Source organism: Pteropus alecto, unplaced genomic scaffold (genome assembly GCF_000325575.1).
Source record: "Pteropus alecto unplaced genomic scaffold, ASM32557v1 scaffold135, whole genome shotgun sequence".
Taxonomy (NCBI): domain Eukaryota; kingdom Metazoa; phylum Chordata; class Mammalia; order Chiroptera; family Pteropodidae; genus Pteropus; species Pteropus alecto.
The window spans coordinates 3,888,343-3,915,659 of record NW_006438076.1 but is presented as its reverse complement, the minus strand read 5'-3'; the positions used below and the strand labels follow the sequence as shown (position 1 = coordinate 3,915,659).

The window sequence follows — 27,317 nt, the reverse complement described above, 5'->3', positions numbered from 1 at the left end:
ATCGAGTCCAACCTCTCTTTTATCAATTATTTTTCTTTCCTTTATTAGGTTTCTTTTCAAAAATTACAAAAGTGGCAGTGCTCATTGCAACCAGAAACAAGGCAAAGATATGCTAAAAATGGTGAGCCTTCATCCCTCCGTTCCGGTTCCCTCATCACCACCAGCATGAACATTCCCGGCTGTTCCTCCCATTCTAGCGATGCTCACACAAACACATGCAAATGGTAAATGCAGTCTCATGTCTTCTCTGTTTTCACAAAAATGGGATCACACTGCACATATCACTCTGCTCCTTACTTTCCTTACTTTGGAGCATATGGCCGGCTCACGTGGCAAAAGATAACAGATCCAACTTGTTCTTTATATGGTATAGTTGTGCCCAAGTTAACCGGCCATTCCCCTGTGGGTGGACATCGAGGGTGTCTTGCACATCTTCCCACTGTAGATGCTGCCCCATTATTCTCACGCACTGCTACTTCCCTTTCTATAGGATGCATTCTCAAATTGGGACCGCTCAGTCAAAGCATATGTAGTGTGTATTTTTAATGGTAATAGATACCACTGCTTCCCCAAAATATGGTAGCAATCCAGTGTTATGCTTTTAACCACTGCAGTTTCTAGGCCCAAAGACCACCCCTCATTCTTCCCTTCTCTCTTCTCCTTAGAGCCCAGTGCTCTCAGGCTTGGCCCAGCCTCTTCTCACCTGGCCCAGGACTCCCAGAAAGCCTGGAGGGACACCTCTTCCTTCTCTTACCCTGTGGCCACATGGGCCCCAGGCATTGCTCTGTCCTCTCCTTCAGCCAGTGAGAACTGACTGTCAGGGAACCTGGATTATAGTCCTAACTCTGGTTGACTTTGGGCAAGACACTTAACTTTTCTGTGTATTGGTTTTATAAATGGGAGGTTTTTGGGTCAGATGCTCTTTAAAGCCCTTCCTCTCCAACTGACCTTCCCAGGTTTGAGACACTCTCAGAGCTCGCTCCCAGGTGGAACACTGGAGTCTGTCTGCTCTGGAATGGGTTGGGGGGATGCTGCAGAGGACATGAGAGATACTAGGCTAACTTCCCTCAAAAGGCCTCCCTGCTGCTTCGACTGCTGATTCTACAAGGAAATAGTGTGTAAGGTGGGGATTCTGGAGTCAGACTGAGTCAGACCGGGTTAGAACCCAGCTCAGCTCTGTACCAGCTTTGTGGCCTTGGGCAGCTTGCCTTACCTCTCTGTACCTTGATTTCCACATCTGTTAAACAAGCAAGATAAAATGGCCTCGATACTTCAGAACAGTGCTGTCCAGTACAGCTTTCTGCCACGGTGAAAGTGAGCTCTATCCGAGCCTCCCAGTACAACCATCACTAACCACGTGTGGCTCTTAAGCAGTTGAAATGTGGCTGGTGAAAGTGAAGATGGAATTTTAAATTTTCTTTAATTTTCAGTCATTAAAAGTTGAATTTAAAAAGCCACATGTGGCTAGTGGTTACCTCATTGGACTATGTAGCCATAGAAGATGAAAATGGGATATAGCAATCTACTACGTGGAAAGTACTTAGCTAGCCCAGTGTCTGGCACATAGTAAGCACTCAATAAATGTTTGCTATTTTTAGGTCTTGTGTGTCTTGCTTTCCGGCCCACCGCCCCTCATGGCTCTCAGTGACACCCCACACTGGCTGTCCCAGAGTCACCTGGGGGAGGGTGGGAGAAGGGAGGTGTTGTTGCGGTGGTGGTGCGTGTCTGTAATGAGCCTTCCACTCAGTGTTTCTGGTCTGCTACTTTCCCTGGAGGGTCATGTGAGCCGGAGTGGTATGTGGCCTGCTTTGCAAGTGATTAACATGGTGTAAGCAATCTACACAGAGAGAAAAACCCTCCGTTGGTATTCCATTATTCTATTAGAGTTTCAGAGCCGGGATTAAGTGGACACGATTTCTTCCTATGGACCATTAATTTTGTTTTATTGCTGGTCTGATGGCCATTACCCTTTTTTGCCAATGCATTCCCCCATTAGGTTTGTACAATTAACAAAATATGTGCTGTTAGGGCTTTGATAGGAACAGTGGGATAGAAATAATGGGAGGGGGTGCAGCACCGCTGAGTTGGAGGTGGGGAGAGGCTGGACCCAGGGGTGGGGCCTCTGGAAGGAATGGGGTGGGGCTTCTTCAGCACCTGCCCTGTAGCCCTTGTCATTCCTGGAGAACAGCCCTGAGGCCTTGGTCAGCTCCCTCCTGGCTGAGAGCGGAGGAGATGCCCAGGGGAGAGGGAAGGACACTGGATAGGCCTGCCTGGTGGTGCTGGCCTTCCTCTGGGTCCCCTCCTTCAGCCTCCAGCTGGGAACAGAATGAGCCGCCCCACCTAACCCACCCCATGCCGTCACCTTGAACTTGAAATTCCTTGGTAGGTGGTGTGTGTCCGCCTCTAGGTGTCTGGCCCTGTGATGGAAGGGACTTCCGGGCAACGCCTGCCCTCTCTCTATGGGACAGATAGGAGGACCTGTGCCTGATTAAAAGTGAACAGCAGATACTCAGAGTCAATGATTGCCACGTGGAAATGCAAGATTGGTATTATTAGGTCATCTCATTTTTAAGAAAAGTGAGAAATCTGGATTTTTAAATGTGAGAATTCTCACTTTTTTAGATGTTGGCATAATTTATAAAAACACTGGACAGGGGAGAGTCAACCTAGGGACTGACTGCCAGCTGACCACCTCTGCCAGGAAATTAGGAGTCATCGAAGGGTTTTAAGGACAAATGGATGTGATTAAATTTGTGTTTCAGAAAGATACTAGGATCTGGGGAGATGGCGAATGGGCAAAAATGGGGTGAGGTTGCAGGCCAGGAGACCAATTGAGGGCTGGGGAAGAGAAAGAAAGCCTGAGGCAGGTCAGTGACATGGGATGGGAAGAAGAGCGGGGACATTCCCGGCGGAGAATCAGCAAGTCTTGGTGTGTTCACACCTCAGAGGATGTCCACGGGGCCAGGCAAGTTGCTCTGTGAGCAGGGCGTGTGTCCTGCAGCCCCGGGAGCTCACACTTCTCAGCATATGTAAGAGCTCATGGTTCTCACTCCCATCTGGTGTAGACAGGTCATGAGTGTCTTCAATTCCTTCCCCCACGCAGGCAAATCATTAGGGTTAGCCTACCAGTGCCAACAGTCCTTAAAGGGTTTCCTGTATACACCCGTACTTACAAGTACAGGCCCAAGATTAGAGTCTTGGGCCTGGGCTGGGCCTAGAGAGTATGACTGAGGGAGCTTCCCCACTGTCTCTGCAACTGGGTGCCCAGCACTGCCTATGGCCCGGGGGACTAATGGGCGTGGAATTAGCATCGGTCCTTACCAGGGTCCGAGAAAGCCTGTGCAGTACCCTTAGTGCTGAGTGAGTAAGTGTCTCGGAGCCAAGTATTTAATGCTAAGTAGTAAGTTCATGACAGAGTCAGGGCATGATCCACATGTGGTGACGCCCTGGTCTGCTGCTCTCTGTGTTAGACCCGTGGCCTGCTAAGCCCCAAGTTCGCTCCCTCCGGCCTTGCAGCTTACCTAGATGAGCTTCGTGAGTACTCTCTGAGCTGTCCTTGAGCACATGCTACCTCCTACGGGAAGCTTTCTCTGTCTTCCTTCCCACTTCTTTTCCAAACAAACACGAGCGTTCAACAACGTCCTGCTCATTTACTATTTCATCAGTTTCCTCATATTTATAATGTGGATGGTCAGTCTCATTTATGGTTCCATTTTACTTTCATGATGAATAAGAGAAGCCTGAGTTTAAACTTTGGTTGTATAATAATACCATGGCTGCTTGTCTGAAGGCCGTTGACATGGTCACTAGACATCCAGGACCACAAACTGTTGACTTTTTGGAAGGGCCTAAGATATCGTGCACATGGATGGTTTTCCAGCATGGGTCAGTGCCGGTCCAGGAAGACTTTCCACTGGTTCATGGTCATGAGTGAAAAATAATGGCAATGTGGAGAGGCTGTATGTGCACATGTGCATGCACACACGTGTGTACGTGTGTATGAGAAAGAGGCAGACACGGAGACAGAGAGAGATTGAAAGTGTTTTTCATGATGCCTTGTTTAATTCAAAGAACTGCCCTTTTGGTTCTCCTTACTTTTGGGTGTTGAACTACTTTATGAAATGATAGCGAAAGAAGACACTGTGAATGTTTTATCCATACGTAAGTTCGTAAACCCTATCATTCTCCTAATGCTTTTGAACACTGTGCTGATGCGTGAAACTGCTTCTGGGAGACCATGCATGGGAGGCAGCTCTTCCCTGATGCAGGATTGTCCTTCCAGCTTTAGCGAGCTCACTGCCTTCTGAAGGGGCCTCACTCACTTTTGGATGGTTCTTATGGCCAGAGACTTCTTTCTTACACTGAACTGAAGATTGGCTTCCTCTAACATCCATCAGCAAGTCCTCATCCAAGTCCATGGTCCAGAGAAACGCAGTTCCTCTTTCATAGTTTCTTCAGACATTTGGAGGACCACCATGGGGGAGAAGAGTCGTTGCTTTAGCCAGTAGAACTAGGAACGATGGGTGACATTAGAGAGGGACGAATGAAGGTACAACTTTAGTTTCTTCCGTATCTTCTACCTCACAGCCTCCTAATAAAGAAAATAACAACGATAGCTAACATTCAGTGAATGCTTATTTTGTGCAAGGCACTGTTCTGAGCACTTTACAGAATGAGAAATGATTTAGTCCTCACAACTAACCTCAGAGGGAGAGCCCTTATTAGCCCTATTTTACAGATGAAAGACTAGGCACAGCGAAGTTAAATAACTTGCCCATGGTCATACTGCTAGTAAGTGCTGGAGCTGTGCAGTCTGATTCCAGAGCTTGCACTTTTAACTGCTGATTTTTTTTTAACCAGCTCTAACCACAAGACATCTTTGCTCATCTCCTGCTTATCGCTATCAGAGTTATTAAAACGTGATGCCAGAATTGCATCTATAAGTCCAAAGCGAGGGGACCATTCACCTGTTGGTTAGACACTGAATGACTATTAATGCACCTGAGATCATATTTAATGTGTTTGGCAGCAACACCATACTCTGGGTTCATCCTGAGCTTGCATTTAACTCAACCAACCTTTGTTTTCAACCAGGTCACGCTAGTCTATGTTTTTGCAATTGATTTTTGAATGTAAGGGTAGGATTTGGTGTATATATTCTTGTCATTTTTTATATAATGCTGAAAAAATAAAAATAGATTCGCATGTGGACATAAAATAACTTGATGGTTTACAGTGGCGCGATTGTAGGCACTTTTTCGTAATTTTCAAAATTATTTCCTTTATGGCTGTCAAGGCGTTAATGTGCAAGAAATAAAAGCCGATAGAGGAAAAATTGACTTTTTAGTTTTATCCCATCCTTTCAGCTTGTGAAGAGCTTTATAACACTCTTGAATCCATCTCTCCAGCATGGCAGCTAGCCTCCCCAGCTCTGAAGCATGTGCGAATGGCAAGTCTGCCGTATCTTTTCCAAGTTGCTGGTATCTCAACAGATAGCCCCAAGGGCAGGGATAAAGCACCACTCCATGCAGTTCAATCTGGACACTCGTGCTGAGTTCATGTGTGCTCAGTGGCAATGTGTCAGTACGTTAGAAGAATACAAGTTGGAGCTTATTGCCAGCCATGGGCTGGTTTTGAGATGCTGGTTGTGGATTCTGGTTGGAATGAACAGAGTCCATCATTAGACATTTCACTAGACATTTGCTGAGAACTCGATGCATGCCAGACATTCTGCTAGGTTCTAGGGCTACAGAGATGCATAAGATGCAGTCCTCGTCCTCAACAATCTGTCATCCGATGGTCTGGTCTCTGAGGTCACGCGGATAGTAGTAGACAGCCCCAGGGGAAGTGCCTCATCCTATTGGGCATCATTATGAACAATAGGGACATTTTCTTTCCCTGGGCACATCACACTATACACCCCATGCCTGAGTCTTCTATCTTAAATTCCACCTCTTCCAAGAGGCTTCTCTGTCTTAATTAGAAGGAAAATACTAAAGGCGGAGGGCGGGGATGGGTAGGACTTCTCTTCCTGTCATTTCCTTGTTGAAAAACCATTAAGAGTAACTTTGTATGTGACAAAACGTTGCTCGACTTGGGGTGATCACTTTGTAAGGTCCGTAGATGTTGAATCGCTATGTTGTACACCTGAAACTAATATAGTATTGTATATCAACGATAATTTAAAAAAAAAAGAAAAAAGAAAACCTTCAATAGCTCCACGAGCTCACAACCCAAGCCTGGCCTCTCTGTCTGACACTCCTAGCCCTGCATGCTCTGGCCCATTCAGCCGGCTCAGCATTAGTCTCTCCGCTAGTCCCTCTCAGACAGACCAGCCTCTGCATGTCCCAGGGCTCTGCACACTTCTTCCTCTTGTCCCTGCTCAGATTGCCCCCCCCACCCCTTTCTCAGAATACCCTCTCTCTCCCTTCCACCAGCCAAATCTTGCCTGTTCAGTCCTCTAAGATGCCACTCAGGTTCTGCCTTCCCCGGAAACTTCCTTGAGTGTCTCAGCTCTCGCTGATTTTGTTTCTCTGTGGAGAGAGAATTATAGTCTCCACCACACGGTTTGGCACTACTTTATATATAGTCTTGTGATATCTGATGCTCTTTCGTGTGGTTATTCTTATTTCCCCAATGATGTGGCAGCACTTTTATAATAAGACTCATGAATTTTGTTCCTGTAACACCTTGCGAGTGTAGCTCGTGGAACAGATAGTTACCTGATGCATATGTGCCGGGATTTTCTTGTTGTCGCCTTTATAGCTTTATTCCAGAAAAAGAATGAAAAGCCGTCATGATTCTGATCTTCCCAGTCTTTCCTGATCATTCTTCTCCATGCACATCCTTTTCCTTCCAGCCCAACTGGACTCTTCGCTCTTGCTTAAAAGTTCTCTCCTTTTTGACTTTTCCATCTTCCTGCCATAAACAATAGCAGCAGTTTTGGTGTTTGTTTGCTTGTTTTTTGCAGCCTTCTCCACATAGACTACAACTTTCTCGGGGGCTGCTCAGCTCTGTCCCCTGCTTGGGGTTTTCCATCAGACAGGAGGCATCAGTAAATGATTATTGCCTTGGTCAGCTCAGGGCTCTCTACGGCCCTGAGCTTCTCTCTCTCTGGGACTCCTACAGGGAAGGGGATGGAACTCAGAAACTGAGGCACCAAGCAGGTAAGGAGAGAGTGATACAGCCTCTCTGTCCTTACGAGCTGTCTAACAATACTCGTTTTGCACCAGGAATCCTTTGCTCAGGGGACTTCACCACTCAGCACTATGGTGCAGGATTGCCAGCCCTGGCTTTGCTCCAGAGCCAGACCCACTCCCGATTTTACCCCAACCTTCACCTTGGCTCACACTCGCAGCAGAATCATACAGTCTATAAAAATGTGGTTTTTTTTGTTTTTTTTTTTTGTTTTTTTTTATTGACAGGTGAAGTCTGGAGCAGGACTCTGAGGCTTTCTGTGTCCTCCATGCCGCTTACCAGAAGAGGGACTGTGAATTGTAAGTAACTTTGATTGGTGTTTTCCATGCTGACTCAATCAGGTTATGGGTTAAAGACCAGGCCTGAACCTGATCTTTAACAGCCATGCATTGTGCAAGAGAAACACTCAACAATGGGCTAGTCAGAATGTAAAATACAGTGGACTTCTAATTAGATTTGGTCTGAATGTGACAAAGAAGCCCTGTAATATGACATCCTATTTAATTAGACTATCAATTGTGCATTAGGTGGACTTGCTGTGTGATGTGTGCCATGAGTGTTGGTTGGAGAAGCAAGCTCTTGAGTTTGCAAGGCTGACCTGGACCCTGGCCACTAGTGTCTGTGGAGTAAGCTTGGGAGGCAGTGAGAGGAGGAACTGGGCTGAGGCCATAGCCTGCACTCGCTTTTACATCTGGTTATTTCTAGGGAGGGGTGAGGGAGGACAAGGAAATACTGCCGGTCACTTCCCTTCATTACACAGGAACATTCCACCTTATACTTTTGCTTATTGGTTCATATTGGTTTCCCCACTTGGCAGAGTCCACCCACCTTTAGGGTTCCGCCTAAGTCCAGTCTCATCAGTGGAGACTTCTTTGGTAACTCCAGCCAGAAGTGATTTCTCTCTCTTCTGAAATTCTGCTGCATTCACAAGCCGAGCATCCCTCTGGCCCACGCCCGGCTGGGAGCTCCCGGAGGGCAGTCTGGGATTCCCACGTCTTCGTGTCCCCACTGCAGCCACAACCTCATTGCTGCTCTGTGGATGTGAGCTGGGAAACTGGGTTGCCCTGAGTCTGTGGCTTCTCCACCCTGCTCGTGGGGCCACCGGAGGCTGAGCTGCTGCTACGACTTTGATAGTACATTGGCTTCCAACCAGTCCATGGAATTATAAATGATTAACCGTTATCAGCGCACATCTTCACCTCTGTGTAAAAATAGATTGACTATAATGAGTATTTGAATAAATCATAAGAATGGCCGCCCTATGATCGTCTAACATCCTGCCGATGGCTGCCCGGTGAGTGAGCAGGGCGCCGGCCCTCCTGCCTAATGGCCTGCAATTCAGTGCTGGTCGCCTCTGTGATTGACGGCATGGCTCCCGGGGCACCTCCTCTCCAGCCTGGGCTCTGGAGTGGTCGGATCCCCAGACCCAGGGGGCGGGGAAGGGTGCCTCCCTCCATCCTGTTCCAGGAAAGCCTACCTAGGAGTCGGGGCCGGGGGTGAGGGAGCCAATGCAGAAAGATAATGACCTTTGTGAGAATCGATGTCTCCTCGCACCGGAGGTTAGAGGGACCTCATAAGTCAAGTCAAGTACGAAAGGAGCAAGCTGAGCGTGAAGCTTAATGAGAGTGGAGCGTGTGGGGAGGAATAGGTCTGCGCGTTCCCTTCTTGTCCCTGAGGGCAGCCAGGCACCTGGGCCACCCACAGCCAGGGAGAGCTCCCTCCCAGGAACAAACTCTTGGACCTGCACTGAGGAATGAGGGAGAACGAGTTTCTTCGGGTGCCAGGACTCAGACATGGGAAGATCCAAATGATCTTTCAGGGAGTGGTTTGTGAAGGAAGGAAGGCTGCCGTGGGGAGCGGGGATCCTGCCATTTGGGGAAGTGGGGGATTGGTAAGAAGAGGACGAGGGGAGGCAAGGTCAGAGGGACCGGGACCGGCTGAGGAGGGAACCTTCTGAAAGTCTGGAGTCTCAGAGAGAAGGCCAGTGAAGGCTTTATTTGAGCGGGAAACAGCAAACATTCATTTAATTTCAGTGGTGTTCCAGATAGTACCGCTGTGTAACAAACCACCCCCAAAACTCAGTGACTTAACAACGTTGATTATGCTCATATGGTCTTTGAGTCACGTCCAATGGGGCCGGGTGGTCTCTGCTCTACCAGGTCTGGGGTCTCAGCTAGGGCAACTCAAAAGCTGGGTGCTGGAATCATCTGAAGGCTTCTAATTTGGGAGTGGGAGTTGATAACTAGCTGTTGGCTGAGATGTTAGCTGGGCCATCACCCGGACCCATGTGACCTCTCCATGTGGCCTGGGCTTCCTCACAGTCTGGTGGCTGGATGCCAGGGGGAGACTCCTGAGAGAGAGCAAGAGCCAGGAGGAAGCTCTGTTGCCTTTCGTGACCTGCCCTCCAAGGTCAGGCAGCATCACTTCCACCAAATTCTCTTGACCGTGGCAGTTACGGAGGCCCCCCTGGGTTTAAAGAAGGGAACATAGAACCCCTCCCACCATGTCTCAAAAGAGGAATACAACAGCACGGTGAAGATCATGGGGCATGAGATGCATGTGGTTGCAGTCATCTTTGGAGAGTACAGTCCACCCCAACTAGTGTTTGTCAAGTCTGGCAGAACGCGGTCTCATCTATTTTCAAAGACAGGCTAAAGAACTCCCCACCCTAGCTAATAAAACTGTCCCTTAACTCACAGAACGTCTGGATTCCCCCCAGAGTCCAGGCTAGCCTTCCTCCCAAGGTGGGATTCCCTGAGGACACGCTGGTGTCAGGAGGTCCTGCAGTTGGTGGAGGCCTCTGCCTTATAGTCCATCTTTGTAAGAGTGGGTCCAGTTTGCAACCCACAACTTGACATGCCAGGTCTGGAGAGAGACTTAGACCTGTGACCAAGGACTCAACAAGCCTTAAGACCTTTTTCATTCCCACTCAGGGTTCCCCACCCCCGCAACTCCATGGCCTTCCAAGCTGGGGTAGGTTCCAGCCAAAGACGAGGACATACGAGGCTGTCAGGGCCGTGCCGGAGACGGGAGGTCGGGGCAAGTCTTCCTCCCTGACCCCTAATGCCCTCTCCTCTTCTCCCTTCCCCTCTGACATACTCTGTAACCTACAGGCTACATCCCAAAGGGCCTTTTCCTTTGTCATTTTCCTGACCCAGATGCAGCTAAATTTTGGAAGAGAATCTGAGGGCCCTGGATGTCTTGTGACTTAAGGGACTAGAAACGAAACTCAAGCAACCAAAGAATGAACGCAGGTCCATTTGCCCAAAGGAGCAAGATCTGAGCGTGGCCAGTGCGAAAACGGAGGGACAGTGAAGAGAGGAAAAGGCGGGGTTGGTTTTGATGGAAAGGTGCTGGGATCTGGAGCCTTCCACAAGTCAGCTTAATAGTAACGTTAATAACCAACCTTTATTGAACACTTACTACATGCTAGACCCCAGGCTAAGCACTGAGGTGCATTTTCTCATTGAACACTTACACTGGTTCATGAGATATTGTTATTATCTCAGTATTACAGAAAAAAGCAGAAGCTCAGAAAACACCAGAAATACCCTAATAACACCAGAGAAAGTCGAGGCAGATGACGTCATTTCCAATGTCACCCTCAGTTCTAAGATTCTAAATGTGCAGAAAAGATTCTGGAAACTTGCTTAGATATGTCTAAAGTGGGGGCTCACTTTCTGGAAATGGGTCTGTGTGAAAGCATGGAATGAAAGCAGGGAATGATTTTCTGTTCTGTCCTTCCCCTTTCTGTGAAACTTAAGTCAGGAAACTAATGTTTAATTTGGGCAGGTGAAGGAAACAGATAAAAAATATAAAGACTATTTGTATTTTCAGGGCTCCAAGTTGAGGGAAAAATACAGTGGGTTTGAAGTCCAGAGCTGGGTTCGAATGCCAACCTGTTTCTTAGCACCTAGTGACCCTGGGCACATCTCTTTGGTCTTCGATTCCTCATCTCTAGACTGAAAAGGGGATTGTACACCCTTTCCAGGACTGCTGTGGGACTCAGCGAAATCCAGCATGTGACAGCACTAGAGCCATTCTTGGCACACGTTAGCTACTTAGAACGCTTCTGTCCTTCATTTGCCCAGTAAATAAATAAAAAGTGGAGCTGGAAAGATTGTTCCTCTCCGTTGCTTCTGACAGAGATGGTCAAGAATCTTTCCTTTAACCGTACCCTCCATAAAAGTTCACTCATAAACTATTGATATTTTAATAATACACATTAGCATCTTGCCCTTTGACAAATGAATATTGAATGAGCAATAAAGAGGCAAAAGAGTAACCAGGTATACAGCTGCGGGGAAGCTGGAATCATAAGTAGTCGTCAGAGAGAAAGCCCCTTTCCGGGGCCCTGTGCCTCACCTCTCTCCCCAGTGACCCCTAGGAAACTGCTATTAAAAGTAAACTCAGATTCCAGCCCAGTTGAGCCCAGCCCAGTCTGAGCAGTTTTCGTCCTCAGTTTTCTTTCACCTGGCTGGAGAGGACTTGGGTGAAGAGAGAACAGTCCATTGAAGAGCTGCTAAAGGCAGGGGTGTTTCACCCTGATGTGAAATACCTTGGATCTCCCCACCATCTTCACTACAGGTGCAAGCTTTTTCCTCATAGGCTGTCTCCTGCTCTATAAATTAAAGGCTTGCAGATAGATCAGCGCGCACAAGAAATCAGGCAACAAGCTTAGAAATAACTCAGACTATTTCCACCGCCTCGCTGGCTCGCCTTTCTCCACCAGATCTTGATGGGCGCCTATGCTTGGGGTGTGTGTTAAGGTTTATAAGACAGAATTCCCTGCCTCTCGTGCACAGTGCCTGCTTCCAGCCCCTCTGCCACAGCCTCCAGTTTTTCGTGGCCTCCATCTGGGCTGAGAGTCCTTGAGTGTGCAGAGAATAGTGATGGGGGCTCTTCGTTGGTCCGGCTTAATTGGTGTGATTTAATGGCGTTTCTGGCGGATTCAGATTTATACGGCTTTCTGAGCTGCAAATCTGCTTTCTAAATGTAGAATTTTTGTGGAGTGGTAAAAAATAATGGCTGTTCTGTGATTCCTGCCTCCCGAGCTAGGAGATTGCAATTTACATTATGCAAATAGACATTATGCAATCAAGGCACTTTAGCAGGAATCTGGCGGCAGAGAGGCCGCTGATGAGATGCCGAGGTCTGCAGCCCCAACTGGAGGGGCTCTGGAAGAGGGAGACGAAGTGGGGAGGGGGTGGGGCAGGCGGGGAGGAGGCCTAGACTGCTCTTCTGGTCCAAGGAGGCAAAGTGGAGCCTGCCTGGAAATGGACGCATCCGGGGAGCTGCCAAAGCGACTCTCTCAATTAATGGCTTTGTTTAATCATACCCCCTGTCCAGAGGACTATTGTCTTACGGATAATTTCGTTTGCCTAACGAGATTTTGCTAATTAAATCTCCTTTCAGTTGGTGTGACTGTGCCTGCAGGAGAGGGTCTATTCGGAGTCTTCTCCATAAACCTTTCTGGAGGGGAGCTGGGAAGGCGGGAAGGGAGGGAGGGGACTGGAGAAAGAGAGGGGGAGGGAGAAACTTCCCCACTGTGAGCAGGACTGGAGAGGCCGGGAGCAGGGTTTGGAAACCGCAGAGTGGTCACCATCACCCACCACGCCTTTCTCTCCTGCTCACTGGAAATGCAGTCGTGAATCTGTGTCCAGCCTGAGGGACTTCCCCATTTTTTCCTCCTCTATGGCTCCATGGTCCCTTTTCAAGTTCTTCTCAAATCCCGGGAGGCGCTGAGGGTTTCCAAGCACTGCTCTTAGCAGCTCCGGCTGTGGCGGTGGTGATGGGGAGAGGGGGGTGGTGATGTGGGAACCCCTCTCCTTGCCTCTGCTGTTAGCCAGCCAGTCTGGCTCTTCAGAGGGGAAAAATTGCTCCAAAATTGGCCATTTCTCCAGGGATAATTGCATGAATCAAAGAGGAGAATACCTTGTCAAATTTGTTTATCGTCAGAATCAGCCAAGAATAGCCTCCTGTGCTTGGAGGAGCCTAGTGCTGTGCCTGCGATAGCGGGAGCCTAACTGATGCTGTGTATCTGACTGTGCCACACCTGTGCTCCACCGCCCCCAGTGGTCCTTCTCCGTCCACAGCTTCCTTGGCCTGGCTGATGCGGGGCTTCGCCGCTCAACCTTGTCCACTTGTCCAGTTTCATCTACCCCTTGGCTACTCCCTCTTTCCTGTTGGTTACAGACACTCAGACATAGGGACACTTTCCTACTCCTAACACGCCAATACGCCAGGTTGTTCGGTTTCCCCCAGATGCCCTCTGTGTAATTTCTTACCTCAGTGCCTTTGCACTGCTGTTTCGTCTGTCTGGAATCTCCTTGGCCTGGAAAACCCCTGCTCCACTCGCGACACCCAGCTCACATGTGTCCCTGCGATACCTCCTTACAGAGCTTCTTTCCTGAAACAGGGCTGCACTCCTTTGTCCCATATGTCATCACAGGACCTTAAATGTGGTTGTTTGTCTATCCAAGTAAAGGACTGAACTTTATTCTTCTCCTAATCTTAGTACCTAGAATCATGCCTGGGCATGACAGGTACCCTAAGTGGCTGGTTGAATGAAAAGATAGAAGAATGAACCAAGGAGAAGAGGGTAAGTGATGGAGAAGCACTCTCTCGTGGGTTCCTAAATCCCAGGATGGATGGTCTTTGGAGGTCGGGAGCTAAATTCAGTTGCGACCGTGCAGAGTTGCTGGCCTGTGTGTTACTTCTACTGTTACCTTCCCTTGTGGGGCTGGAAGGCCCTGATTCCCTCTGTGTACCAGGCCCTGTACAGGTGTGTCAGTGTCTCCTGTCACATGTTCTCACATGGATCCTGAGGAGGATGTTGTATTTGCTGAGGGAACTGGGGCTCCTTTGTCCTTATCAGAGGGCAGGACAGTGTCTACTTGTAACTGGGCCCACTGGCAGGGCCCATAGGATCTATGTGTAGTAGGTGAAAACTCCTGCGCTTGCTCATCTTCCCTTCTCACTCATCTACCATCCATCCATCCATCCATCCATCCATCCATCCATCCATCCATCCATCATTCCTTCCTTCCTGATTAGAATCTAAGCTGCACATATAGTGCAGCACACCCTTGCTGCACCCATGAGGCCGATGCTCACACAGGTGCTGGAATCCCTGTGTGTCTGGCTATGTGTGCTGGAGGACAGGGCGAAGCTCAGGCCCCACAGGGTGGTCTCCGACTGCCAGTTCTGGACGGTTGCCCAGCCATCAGTGGGGACATCGGGGATGGAAGAATCTGTGTTCCATGCTGCGGGGCATGGGGCCAGCCTGGGAGAACAGCACAGACCTTCGCGTGTGATAAGAGTGTGTGCGTGCGACATGTACACGTGTAACATGAGCGTCTGCAGGCTGCGGGGTGTGTGGGGGGTGCTGAGGCAGTGTTTGAAGAGAGTGGCTCTGTGTTTTTCTTGGTTCCTGAGTCTCAGCTTTGCTTTTTGCCTTAGCATTTTCCCTTTGGTCCAAATATATTTGTCGGTGTCTGTCTTTTCCTGTAGGTGTTTAATCATCTTAATATCCCTATCACGCTATGCTTGGAGCCTGAAATATTTCTCAGTACATAGTAGGTGCTTAACAAATACTCCGTGATGCACTGAATGATTGAGTGAGTGAACAGAGTGAAGAATCGAATGAGCGAGCAAGCATGAACTTGTTGGACTTGAGTTTGAGCCCTAGTGCTATTGTTTATGTAGCTGGGAATTTGGGATTTGATTTTCTCATCTAGAAAGCAAAAATACTAATACTACCTATTCTAGCTTTCTCAAAGGGTTGTTGGTGGAGGATGATAGGAGATATGCGAAAGTGTTTTATAAACTATAAAGCACTATACAAGTATGAGAGGTTATTATTATGATGGTTATTATACTTGAAGTGATCATCGTGTTTGAAAATTAAGGATTCTGTTTTCAGGAATATGAAATCATCCAGGCCTGATTTGAACTCTGAGGCCTTTAGAGCAATCACTATAGGAACTGATTCCAGATTCGTTCAACTATGGGAACCTTCAGGGGTTGGGGTGGGAGGAGGGGCTGGTGAAGGTGGCCCATCTTCATGTATGCCACCTGTCCCCAAGTGGCCCCCATAGATGGTCTCTCCTGAGGCTCTACGATCTCCTAGACCTCTGTGTCTCATTATCTCGGCATACGCTGTTTCTTCTGCCAGGACTGCTTTTCCATTTTTCTCCGCTGGTCTTTTGACTCTCTCATGCCAAGTTGCTGCACTGTCCCCGTCCAGGTTACCATGTATGCCTCCCTGACGGCGTTTGTCACAGCGCACCTGGGACTGCTAATGTCCGCCTCTATCCCACAGCATTCACCTTCAGGGCAGGTACTAAGACTGAATGGATAGATGGGGGAAAGGTGAAGGGAAGAGTTGGGGCTTGGTAGATGCCCAGGACTTGAGCTTTTGAAGTACACTAAGCTATAGGGGAAAGTAAGGAAGAAGAAGCTTCAGAGAAATTAGCACCACCTTGCAAATAACCCCCAAATTTCTGAGAGATGTTTCTCACCTTCTCTCATGCCCAGCAGGTCAAATGGGCTGATCTTCCCTGGGGTCACCGGGCCTGGGGACTTCAATCCCATATAGGTAGGCGACTGGACATCAGCCAGGTAGGCAGTGAGGCCTCCAGGTTGGAGCCGAGTCCTGAGAACAGGGAGTCATCTGCCTGTTGCTGACCCTTACAGGTGAGCAGTTACCCACCTGGGAAGGCAGGTGCTGCCTTCTTCCATGCCAGCCCTTCCAGATTCTCTCTTGGAGTCTGCCCCAGCTGGTGGAAAATCTGCTGGAAACCCTCCCAGGAATCAGCTCTCTCACCTTATCCCTGTGTTTGGAGGCATCTCGTCCCCACCCAGCTCTGGGCCTCCCCACTACCCTCCCACTCCCGGCAACTCTCCTAGAGCTCCAGGCAGCCACAGCGGAGTGCCAGGGGCTGGAAGGCTTTTCATTACCGAATGCACTGAACCTGTTTGTGAGTGTTTTGCAAAGTGTTTAATCCAAGGTGTTCCCTCAATTAAATTAGTGCAAACATCTGTGTCCCACATCCACCTCCATTTGCATTCTGTGCCATTTATTACAGCGGGAAATTGGAAGGCACCTTAGGAATACTTAGAACTGAATTAGGCTAGGTGGGGGTGGGCATCTGGGGGTGGGAGTCTGAGGGTGCCTGCAAAACTGGTCCGAAAGGCAGATCCCTCTCCAGGCTGGGACTTGTGGCGGAGCGACTTTCTGGTGCAGGAGACCACAAGAGGTACAGTGTCCGGGCTTGGGACCACCCGGTCTTGTTGGAGAGGTTGGGTGAGTTTAATTAATAATACCCTTGATTCCCACCTGGGCCCCAGTATCTGAAGAGGCAGGAGGTGTCACTACTGTTGTTTTATAACTTTTAACCCAATTAAAAAAAAAAAAAGTGTATCACATTCGAGTGACCCACCTGGGTCTCTCCCTGGGGGACCCCTTTGCTTTTCCCGTTCACGAAAGTGCTCAGCCTCACTGCTCTCCCACGTCCTCCCCTAATGAGATAGGACCACGTCTTAGCTTCAGTTTCCCCATTGGTTCAAGAGTAGTACCAATCTCTTCTTATAGGATTGTTGGGAAAATTAAAGGAAATAATAGGCATGCTAGATCCTGCTTTGGGACTCAGAACGTTGCTGTAGTTTCTCATTCTCTTCCATGGCTCATGTCTACTTTCCCCTCTTAGACCCTGTGCCTGTTCCTGAATAACGAGGGGCAGAGGCCCTGTCTGCCTGATGATGGGCAGCACCCCCCGACCCCACCCCTACCATCTCAATTCTTCCTCTTCTCTCTTCTCTTCCCTCCCTCTCTCGTCAAAAGACTTTAATAACTGCATCTCGGCATGTGGCCCTGCCTGGGGCTTTATAAGAATGAATTGCTTATCTCAGCTCTCACTTCCTGGAAATGACAATCTACAATTGACACATTTATTAAGCACTGACTGTGTGTAGTACTCGGCTCTAGGCACAGCAGGGTGAGCCCTCCCCGGGACCCAGTGTTTCATGCTTTCTTTGGATTTGCTGGATCCCAGGGCCATCTGCCTTTACCAGCAGGATTTTGGATTTCTGTACCCTTTTGTGCCTCTCTGCTTCCACACGCGAGGTTCTCTTTGCATAGAATCCCCTCCAGTCCCCTCATTTACCTGGTTAGAGCTCAGTTTCTGGGTGATGAGCAGTCTGTGACCAGATCTCAGCTGAGGTTTATCTTCCTTGAGCTGCCAGTGCACATTGGTCATCTTTCTGTGACATTTATCACATCGTATTTCAGTTATGTCTTTACTAGAGATGCCTCACTCTTGAAGATAAAGAGTCCAGACTGTGCATCCTACGGGGTCCTCTGCTCTGCCTCGCCTGGAGGCCAGATCATGTTCAGTTCATCCCTAGCAGAAGAGAAGGCCCATTACTAGAATGCCTTCCTCTCCCATTAGCCTTTGGCACTCAGTCAATGCTTGTTTTTTTGGACAAACCACTGGCATGCTTGAAGGGAGGCAGTGGTGGTAGCATGACTCACTGTGTAGTTTCCAGGATGTTCGGTCTGAGAGCACATCCCTTTCTCTTTTATTTGTGATTCTAGTTAAGGATTCTCAGTCTCCCACCTGCCTCAGGATGGGCTCTCTAGATGGAGCTGAGGACAGGCAGAGAAGAATGACCCCCTTAGTTTACTGCCCCTGTGTCTTTGCCACAGACATTTCCTTTTCCTGAAAAGTTTCTTCTCCCGCTACATGGCCAAGCCCTGCTGATCCTCCCTAGTCAAATGTCACCTCTTCCACAAGTCTTAGATCCCTCTGTGGAAAGCAGTTCCTCCTTCTCAGGGCACTTGGCCAGAGTCTTCGACACTGACCAGTGTCTAACTGCATCTCAGTATATCTGCATCTGTCCCCATGAAACTGGGTCAGTATAGGGTCTACGGCTGATGCTTCTGTTGCCCTCAGTCCACCTGGCATGGTGCCTGGCACATTCTGAATTTATCATATGTGTTTGCCAAATGAATGAATGAACAGGATTACTCCTAGTTTCTCTCAGAGGGAGGTGTCTGGGTTCTTCTCCCGTCCTCAGCTTTGACTTTCCTGCTCCAGGGTACTGATGGACCTGGAGGCACATTTGTCACCGCTTATTGGAAACTGGATGCTATGGCCAGCAAAAGAAAAACAGGTGTTAAATTCTCCTGGTGTACTGAGAAGACTGGAATTACTTCTGTATGGCAGGCCTGTCAAGTCCTAGGACACTGATACTCTATACACAAAGTCTCTCTCCAAAACAGAGTAAACGAGATGGGCCATTGGAATAAGAGAAGAAAACTTTACAAATTTATTTATTTGTGTTTTTATCTCACCCTATTAATTTATATTACTGAATATGTTTCATAAGGCAAATCATTTATTGGTGGAGTCTATGTCTGATAGATGCACCCATGTGCATGTTTCATATGTATTTATTGAGGGTACATTAAATTTTTTTTACTGGTTGGGTTGTAAACTCATCTTAGGTCACTGCTCACCATCCAGGAGATGAGACTAGTGTATAGTGGCTAGTGTTTCTGGACTAATGTCCCACCCCCTAGTGTGGACTCACCTCATGCCCAAAGCTTCACAATCTGAATCTGACTAGCTAGCAAATTCCTTAGAGAAAAGAACTTGAGAATCCTATTCCCCTGTGGGTGTCCAAGGCCTGGCACACTGCAGGCACTCAGTAAATTAAGTGTGGCCTGAATTGTATTTATTTGATTTCCTTGAGACTATCCGAGAATCTTTTAAAGTTTTAAGATTTGACTTTGGCATAATCTTCAAATGTCTACTCCCAGGCAGTACATAGTACACAATCATTTACTAGAGACCTATTATGCTAAAAAAAAAAAAAAAAAGTATGTGCTTATTGTGTACCAGGTTCTTAGCTCGGTACTGGGTGACAAATCTGAGGTCCCTGACCTTAAATTACTTACATTCCTTTTTTTCAAAAACAACCAAAGAAGAAATCTTCGTAATGTAAATCAGAACTCCCTTTTTCACTAGGGTTATTTTGAAATGAATCCCAGGCCTCCCATTTCCTCTGCAAATGCATCCATCAGTACTCACAGCCTTTTAGGGAGACAGACCTGTCAACAAATGCAGTTGAGTTCTAGGAGCTGTACTTGACCCCAGCGGGCACTGCCAGGCCCAGAGCGAACAGCGGGTGGTCATTACTTCCTGGGGGAAGTAGAATGGGGGTCAGGAGTGATTTTTATATAAGTGATGCTTAGGCTGAGTCTCTCAGCTTAACTTAGAGGCCCCGCATTGAAATTTCAGAACCAAAGAGGGGGCCTATCAGATAAGGAGTGAACACGAGAGGGAGATGGCCTTCACAGAAGACAAGATAGAATGCTTACAGATAGAATGCATTATTCGGGATGTGGACATGCCCTTTTGGAACTCAGAAAACAGTGAGAGAATAGGGACAAATGACAGGAAAGCAGGCACTCCTAGTACAAGATGTTACAGCTCACTTCCCTTATCTTAAGATGAGAAAAGTGCAGCCCAGAAAGCTGAGGCCTCTTGCCCACGGCTGCAGAAGTAGAGGTGGGTGGTGGCATCGGGGCCTGGGCTGGGCTCCTCCCTGGCCTCCTTCAGCCTCCTCTCAGCACAAGGAGGACCCCTGGCCGTGCCAGGCTGGGCCTGCCTTTTTCACACTCCCAGGATTCTATGGCCAGGAATAGCTCACACTGAGCCTCCAACAGGCTCTGGGCTGCGGGCACTCCCTCCGCCTTCCAGCGGCTTCCAGAGGGGCCAGTGGCCTGCAGCCCTGGAATCATCGTCCCTGCATGTGCCTTCTTCTTTCTTCCTGTACAAGTTGAGCACTTGCCACCCTGCTGTCTGTTTTTCCTTACTAAGGTTCAGTTCTAATTATGTTGATTTTCTTCATCCCACCCCCTCCTGGAAGCTTATTAGGTTGAATATTTTTATTTATTATCATTTCGCCCAACTCCTGCCAGCATTTCCAATTACTCTCCCCGCTTCCTTGTAATTGTCTTTCTGTAATGGCTCTGAAACAATTGCGCTAAATGAGGTGTCTCCTGGAAGATGAGAGTCTCACTTCATTAAAGGCTAATGTATTCTCAGCTCCAGCTCTGTGGGGCTAGCTTGGAAGGAAGACATTTAAACAGCTTCTTTTATTTTATAGGGAGCAACTTTTCAGCGACGAAGATGTCTGTGGGGTATATGTGGATGTGTGTGCATTGCCTGATTTTAATTTAAAGAAAGTTTATGAAATAGTATAAGTCTCTTTATTGATGCACCTTGGTCCTCGGGTAGCCGAGATTTCTGCAGATGGGGTGTAGCGCTCTGGAGCAGGATGGAAAGGGCCAGTTTATTCGGATGTCCTCCTGGCCTTTCTGCCAGGTCCCCTCCCTTCCTCTCTTGTTCCTCACCTGCTGGGTCACCCTAGACCTCTTCATGCCTTTGTCCTGTGTCTCTACCACCTGCATGATGTGCTCAGTTTTCACTGTAGTGGTGCCCTCCTGTGATGTATTATTTTTTTTCAGTTTATATATCCTAACTCATTCATTCATTCGTTCATTCATTCATTCATTCATTGTTCATTCATTCATCCACTTGTTAATCATTCAACAAATGTTTATTGCCTGCTCTGTTCAGGCATTATTCAGGATGTGGATATGCCCTTTTGGAGCTCAGAGAACAGTGAGAGAATAGAGACAAATGACAGGAAAGCAGGCACTCCTAGTACAAGATGTTAAGTGTAATCAGATGAGGGCCGACCACTCTGAGAGCGCCTTGGAGGGCACCTAATAAAATTGTGTGTGGTCAAGGAAGGCTCCTAGTGGAGATGGGGGCGGGGGGGTCTGGGTTGATACCTGAAGGATGAGGAGTTAGCCAAGTGACAAGGGAGGGGTGGAAGTACTCCAGGCAGAGGGAACTTAAGTAGCTAGAGAGGGCTTGGCAGGAGATGCGAAATGCAAAATTTTCCTTCTGACAGTGGCATCCTGTGGGACAGAGGCTGTGGAGAGAGATGGAGCTGGAGATCATGGAGTGTCTTGAATGTTGAGTGACTGAGGAATGAGTGGGACATGGACGAGTTCTAAATAGGGGATTGATCTGGCCAGATCCGTGTTTTGGGAAGACTGTTCCTGCTTCAGTATGTAGAATGGATGGAGGAAGGCAAAAAAGAAAAAAGAAAAAAACGCAAGGAGTTCTTTAGGGAACTGTTGCAAAAGATGATTCGCTGCCCAAAGGAAATGGCAGTGGAGGTAGAGAACTATAAATTGTCCAGGTGTTACAGGTGGAGAAATGACAGGCTTGGAATGGGGGTGAGGGAGAAGGCACTGAAGATGAGATCCGCTTTTCTGGCTTGGGCAGTGGGTGGATGTGTGTGGTGGGATCCTGAAAACCATGACAAGGCATTGTATTTAGTGAGAGGTCCATGTAGCTCCCCTGGACGTGGGACTGCCAGGACCAAATCCCAGCAGATGCTGAGTCACTGTCCCCAAGGACATCTACAGACCCCCCAGCACCTTCACCAGTAGGGCCTGTATGTTGTGTGCAGGTATCAGCTCATTCCTTTAAGGGGTGTTAAACAGAAAATTTTAACTTCCACAGCTAAGTCTTTTTATGAGGCCATTGCTAGCAAAAAAAGAAGACTGGTCTTGGGACAGAGAGTCTAAACCACCAGCAGCGTGACTAAAGTAGGAAAGACAACATATTTATCGTCTGGAAGTCTGCAAGCATTGTTATACGTCAAGTAGGGGGAAGGGGGAAGAAAGATGTAAGCTGTCTGAAAGAATTTACATCAGCTATAGGCAAAGGGGTGGGAGAAAGTGAAGCGGGGCCAGCTCTGGGATTGGTGCAGAGTCTGCAAAAACAAATGTCCGCTCCTGTGGATTGGCTGTGGGTAGCAGTCCGGAAAGCCCACGTGTAAACAAGTGGAGGCTCCTGGGGTTGGATGGTGCCTGACTAAGATAATCTGCAGAAATAGCCACCTGGAAATTGACTCGAAGTTCCAACAGATACACAGGAATGTGAGTGCTCCTGTCTGAGCTGGTCCACAGCTATTAACATGCCGACTGCTGTTTCTTTCTCTCACTCTCTGGCTGCTATGATTTTAATTTGGAACACTTCAGAACTTTCTCCTCGTTAGGGGTCACACGCAGTTGCGTCCGTAGAGCTATTTAACAGACCTGTATTCACTGAGCTCTGAGCCGAGCAGGTCACCTGTTGTCTCTGACTTCTAGACCCACGCAATATCACCTACACCGAGGCCTCCGAGTGTCGCCCAAGCAGCTCCCGTAGTGAAGGGCCGCCTCTTCTAAAGGGTTTTTCATTTCATAGTCAAGAAAGAGTAGGAAGGCCCTTCCTGCTATGTTTGCATTGGAAGCGAAGAATTTAAGCTTACACCATGTAGTGAATCAGGTACATCCAGAAGTGTTTTTATGCCTCCGAGGCGTTTTTTTAGAGTCCCTGGAAGCCTGCCAGTAATAGTGGTGGTAATAATAATGAAAGTAATAATAATGATTTCTCCATTATCAAGGCCTTCTATGTCCCGGGGACTCTACGCTTGCACGTAGTATCTCATTTAATACTCACAATCATCCTGTCATGGAGATATTATTATTGGCTCTACTCTCAAGGGGAGGGAACAAAGGCCCAAAGAGGCTCCCCAGCCTGCAGTTTCCCTCTCGGAGTCAAGGAAGGAAGGAGTCCAGCCAGAGCAGAGCTAGTCTGGGAGCCGCCGGGGGCCAGGAAAAGCTGCCTGGTTCAATCCTCCACTTGCTGTTTTCCATACTGCTCTTCGTGCCTCCTGTCATGTATTAGTTTTTTCAATTTATCAATCCTAACTCATTCATTCATTCATTCATTCATTCATTCATGTCCTCCAGGGCCCTGAGTGAATGTCACTGACCACCAGGCAGGACCAGAACTTCCTTTTTACCTGGTTCCCAGAATATATACATTTCTCAATTCTAGGTGCTAGTGTGTCATTATTTCTTTGCTCGTCTGTCACCTCAGCTCCACTCTGGGTTTTCCCAGGAAGGGATCTTGGTTTATTGCTCTTTATTTCTTTGGTGCCCAGCACAGAGCCTGGCACACAGTGGGTTTTCTGCGTGTAAATACATGCTGTTAGGGATGCCAGGATGCTCAGCGGGGACTCTGGAAGTCTGAGTAAAGGAGACCTCCTAATCTCTGTCCTTTACAGGAGGAGCAAGCTGCCCAGACATGTTTCAGATTAGGCTCAGCTCCCCAGGGCGCCTGCCTGCAATAAGGGGGCAGCTTTCAGGAACAAAAATCTCCCTCTGCGCTCTGGAAAGTATAGGCTTGAAGTTAGCTCTCCTCCAGGGCGGGGGACTGAAGGAAGCAGCATCTAGCTGGCTGTTTATTCTGATGAGGTGCTTATGTAACGCCAGGCTTCCTCGGCTCCCGGGGGCTGAAGAGAACACACAAGGAAACAAACAAGCAGAGACGTAGCCACTTATGCTGTTAGACAACTGGAGTGAAGAGGTGTGTGCATCCGGCATCTTCCACAGAGATTTAGCACCGGGGCGATTCCCGAGCAGTTTTTTACAAAGAAAAAACATGGCTTTAAATATGCAAGTGCCAAAAGTCACCAACAGTTTTCCATCTGCCTAATCTTGCTCAGATTGCCATTCTTCCAAGGCCGCCATGGGTGCTGAGAGGTTCTGCCCTCAGAAAGGGCGGGGCTCTGCAGAAGCAGAATCTGATCTCTGGTCACAGCCTGAGGGCAGGGAGGGGAGAAGATGGGGTCAAGGCAGTTCTAGCTCTGAGAGCCAGGGGTCCTTGGCATTAAAGAGCTGTGTGACTTTGGACAAGTGGCTTACCCTTTCTGAGCCTCAGTTTCTACATCTGTAAGACGAAGAGAACCATCAACTCTGCCCTGCCTGGCTCCCAGGCTGGTTTGAGTATCTGTACCCTGTGGCAATGCATGGGATCATGACCACTTCATGATGCTGCCTCTTGTCCAAGATGGGTGACACAGAATCCTCTTCCTGCTCTGACCAGCCCTCTCTTCCTCCAGCTCTAGAGCTGAGTCAGGTGTCCCTGCCTTACTTTCTGTAACTCTGAAGACAAAGATACAGGTGAATTCTCAGTCTGAGGTCCTCTGGGGCTCCTGGAAACGACAGATACAGCCTCCTGAGCCCGAGGGAAACAGGAAACTGATCTGTGTACTACAGAACAGTGGGATCCTGGAATGGAGCTAGACAGAACATCACTTCATTCATTTAATAACCATTTATTGAGGACCTACCATGCGCCAGGCATTGTACTAGATATCGAAGATGCAACAGTAAGTACACGATTCCTGTTCTTTCAGAGGTTACAGTCCACCAGATGCTCCAGCTTAGTGCCCATTCTTCTCCATGTTATAGATGAGAGAAAATAAGGCTCAGGAGAGGAAGTGACATCACACGGACACTCGGTGGACTTGGCAGGATCAAAACCCTACCTCGTGAAGATGAAATGAGCTAGTACATGCTGAGGGCTCAGAGCCACTCCTGGTACCTTCCTAGTGAGTACTTGATACGTGTTTCTGTTAGGTTTTCAGACTCTAGGAGCACATCCCTGTCCCACACAGCCTCAACTGGCCCTGAGCTCCAGCCTTGCTCTATTGAGGCTGGGTGCTTTTGATGAAACTGGGCCACCCCCAAGGCGAGATTGACAAAGGGAGGATGGGAAAGACAGTAAGCCTGAGGCTCTGGACCCTGGGCGTTTTATTCTTTCATTCAACCAACACTTTCATTCAACCAACAGTGCTGGCTTCTTACATTGCCCCTTACCCTCCAGAAATTTATATTTTAGTGGGGATGAGGGTTTGACGGTCAACCACACATAAGCCAGGTATTTTCCGCATGAGGTCAAGGTTATGAAAGTCATGTACAGGGTGATATTAGAGATTAATCAGATAGTGGGTTTGGTGATGGTGAAGGTGGGGTACTGGCTGGGGCAGGTTTTGTTCACTTCTAGAAATTTCTCGCTAAATTAGGCAGGACTTGGGTAAACTTCTGCTCAGCTCTAACACACCAGTCTCTAAAGCTCAGCATCCCGAATAAATGGATTCATGCTAAGATCTTGCTTCTGCTGCCCGGCCCCAACACCCAGCAGAATGAAATGCTTCCAGGATAGGCCCCCCCCTCAGTTTCACCTCTGTCCCCTTGGAGGTCTCAGTCACCTCCCTCGATTACAATTTGGAGTCAGGAGTAAAAGAAATACAGAAAGAGCAGAGTTGTTCCTCTTCAAAACCCCTTCACCTGAGTTTTCCAGTCTGTGAAATGGAAGACTTAGCCTGCCCAGGAAAATGAAGGAGCCTCCAGAGCTGATTCCCAGGAGACACAAATGAAGCCTCCAGTCCTGAGGAATCGCAGCAAATATTTCATTTCAGGGCAGTGGCAATGCTGGGGACTATAACAGTATCTCAGTTCCATGTGGAAGAAGGCTATTTCTTCCTTCGCCCCAAACTCCCTTGGCAGCCTGGGCACCTGTTTATATTGGTTATTTGTTATTATATTTATATAACGTTATATATTATATTGGTTCATATTGGACTCAAAGACTTCCTGTGGACTCGTGTGACCCTGCCTCCAGTCACCAGATGAGCCCTTGAGTGGGTAGCCCCAGGACTAGCACCCCGGCCTCCATCACCAAGGGGCTGGGATTCACCCAGGCCATCTCGTGATTCAGGATCAGTTGGACTCATTCTGGACTTCACTTCAGGACCCAACTAAACAAAGTCAGGAGACTTCCTAAATTGGACAAGCAGAGGTAAGGAGATGAAGATCTGAGCAAACATGATGGAGAGACTTCATGGTCCACAGTGCTGGCTTCTTACATTTCTTGTGTGTGCCTGGGATCACCAGCGGTCATCTCGCTCATCCCCCCTGTTTCCAGAAGGGACTGCACTTAACCAAGCAACCAACCAAATGACGAAAATCTCTGTTCCTTAAAACAGCCATTCACAAAGAATAAAGGGAGCTCCTGAGAGGAAAGAAATGGTCGTGTGGCTGAGGTGCCATGTTTTGGGGCGAGTTCAGAAGAGAGGAAGCCAGGCCGTAGGGTCTTGGGACTGGGTTTCTGGATGTGGATGTCCTAAATCATCTCTTCAGATGTCATTGGAAGCATCCTTAAAAGAGGCGTTCTACTCAGAATCAAGTGCCCTCCTTCCTGTGGTGTCTTCCCCACTGCCCCAAACTCTGGCTGGGCACCTCAGGGACAAACACAGGCACAACACAGACATTCTCGACCAGGTGGTAGGAACTCACTGTGTGTGTTTGGGGTGGGACGAGGAGCAGGCCAGATTCCACTCAGCAAGTCCCCGGTGCTCACTCAGCCATTTCTGGGGTCGACAGATGGACCCCCCACCCTCCAAAGAGGCGTATCTACTTAGCTCTGGGGATCAGTTGTCAGCCAAGCCTCCCCCGCTAGGCTCCTGACCCTCATGCCCAACCCTCAGAGATCTCTTTTTGTCCACCAACCCCCCTGACTTGGTGGCTCCCGAAAGGTGCTTTCTTCCCAGGTCATTGTCCACTTCCTGGGTTCTCAGCAGATCAACCCCACTGCTCTTCTCTGGCTCAGATGCTAGAGATTGCTCGCACGGTTCTCAGGAATGAGCTTCCTCCAGGAGCAGGGGACACGTAGGAGCTGCTGCTGCTTGGCTGCTGCCAACATCAAAGCTTGCCGTGTGGCTTTGGTAGAATGTTAAGAATTGCGAGATAATTAAGTTGCATTTCTGTGCATTGTTTACTGTTGCTCTCAACCAATCACTATTCCGTAGGGGCTAATCTGTGCAGGGTGTTTTTTTTCCCTATGCAGTGCCTGTTTGTACCACATTCTTCATTATGCTTCAGTTACAATTTTAATTTTACTATTATTAAATCTTCCCCAAAGCTGTATTATTCTGCGCCTCTGAGCTGGAATTCCTGATTTGGGTACTGTTTGCATCTGGGCCTGTTCACAAATGATTGTTCTTGTTTACAAAAGAACATACATTAAAACTCCGCACTGGAGGAATCTGGCTCCCTCTGCTCCTCCCTGCCCGGCTCACCTGGCTATAGGAGGTGGGGGAGAGGGGAACAGATGGGTCTGGCAGTTTCTGAGATTTTT

General features: G+C 48.3%; 1 protein-coding gene across 1 annotated transcript in view; it reads left to right on the top strand.

The window, feature by feature from the left end:
• PKNOX2 (PBX/knotted 1 homeobox 2) overlaps positions 1–27,317 on the top strand; it is a 244,608-nt gene that overhangs the window by 58,380 nt on the left and 158,911 nt on the right. The window contains exon 2 of the mRNA XM_025049206.1: positions 7,425–7,496. The gene's annotated coding sequence lies outside the window, so the exon portion shown is untranslated. The remainder of the gene's footprint in view (positions 1–7,424; positions 7,497–27,317) is intronic.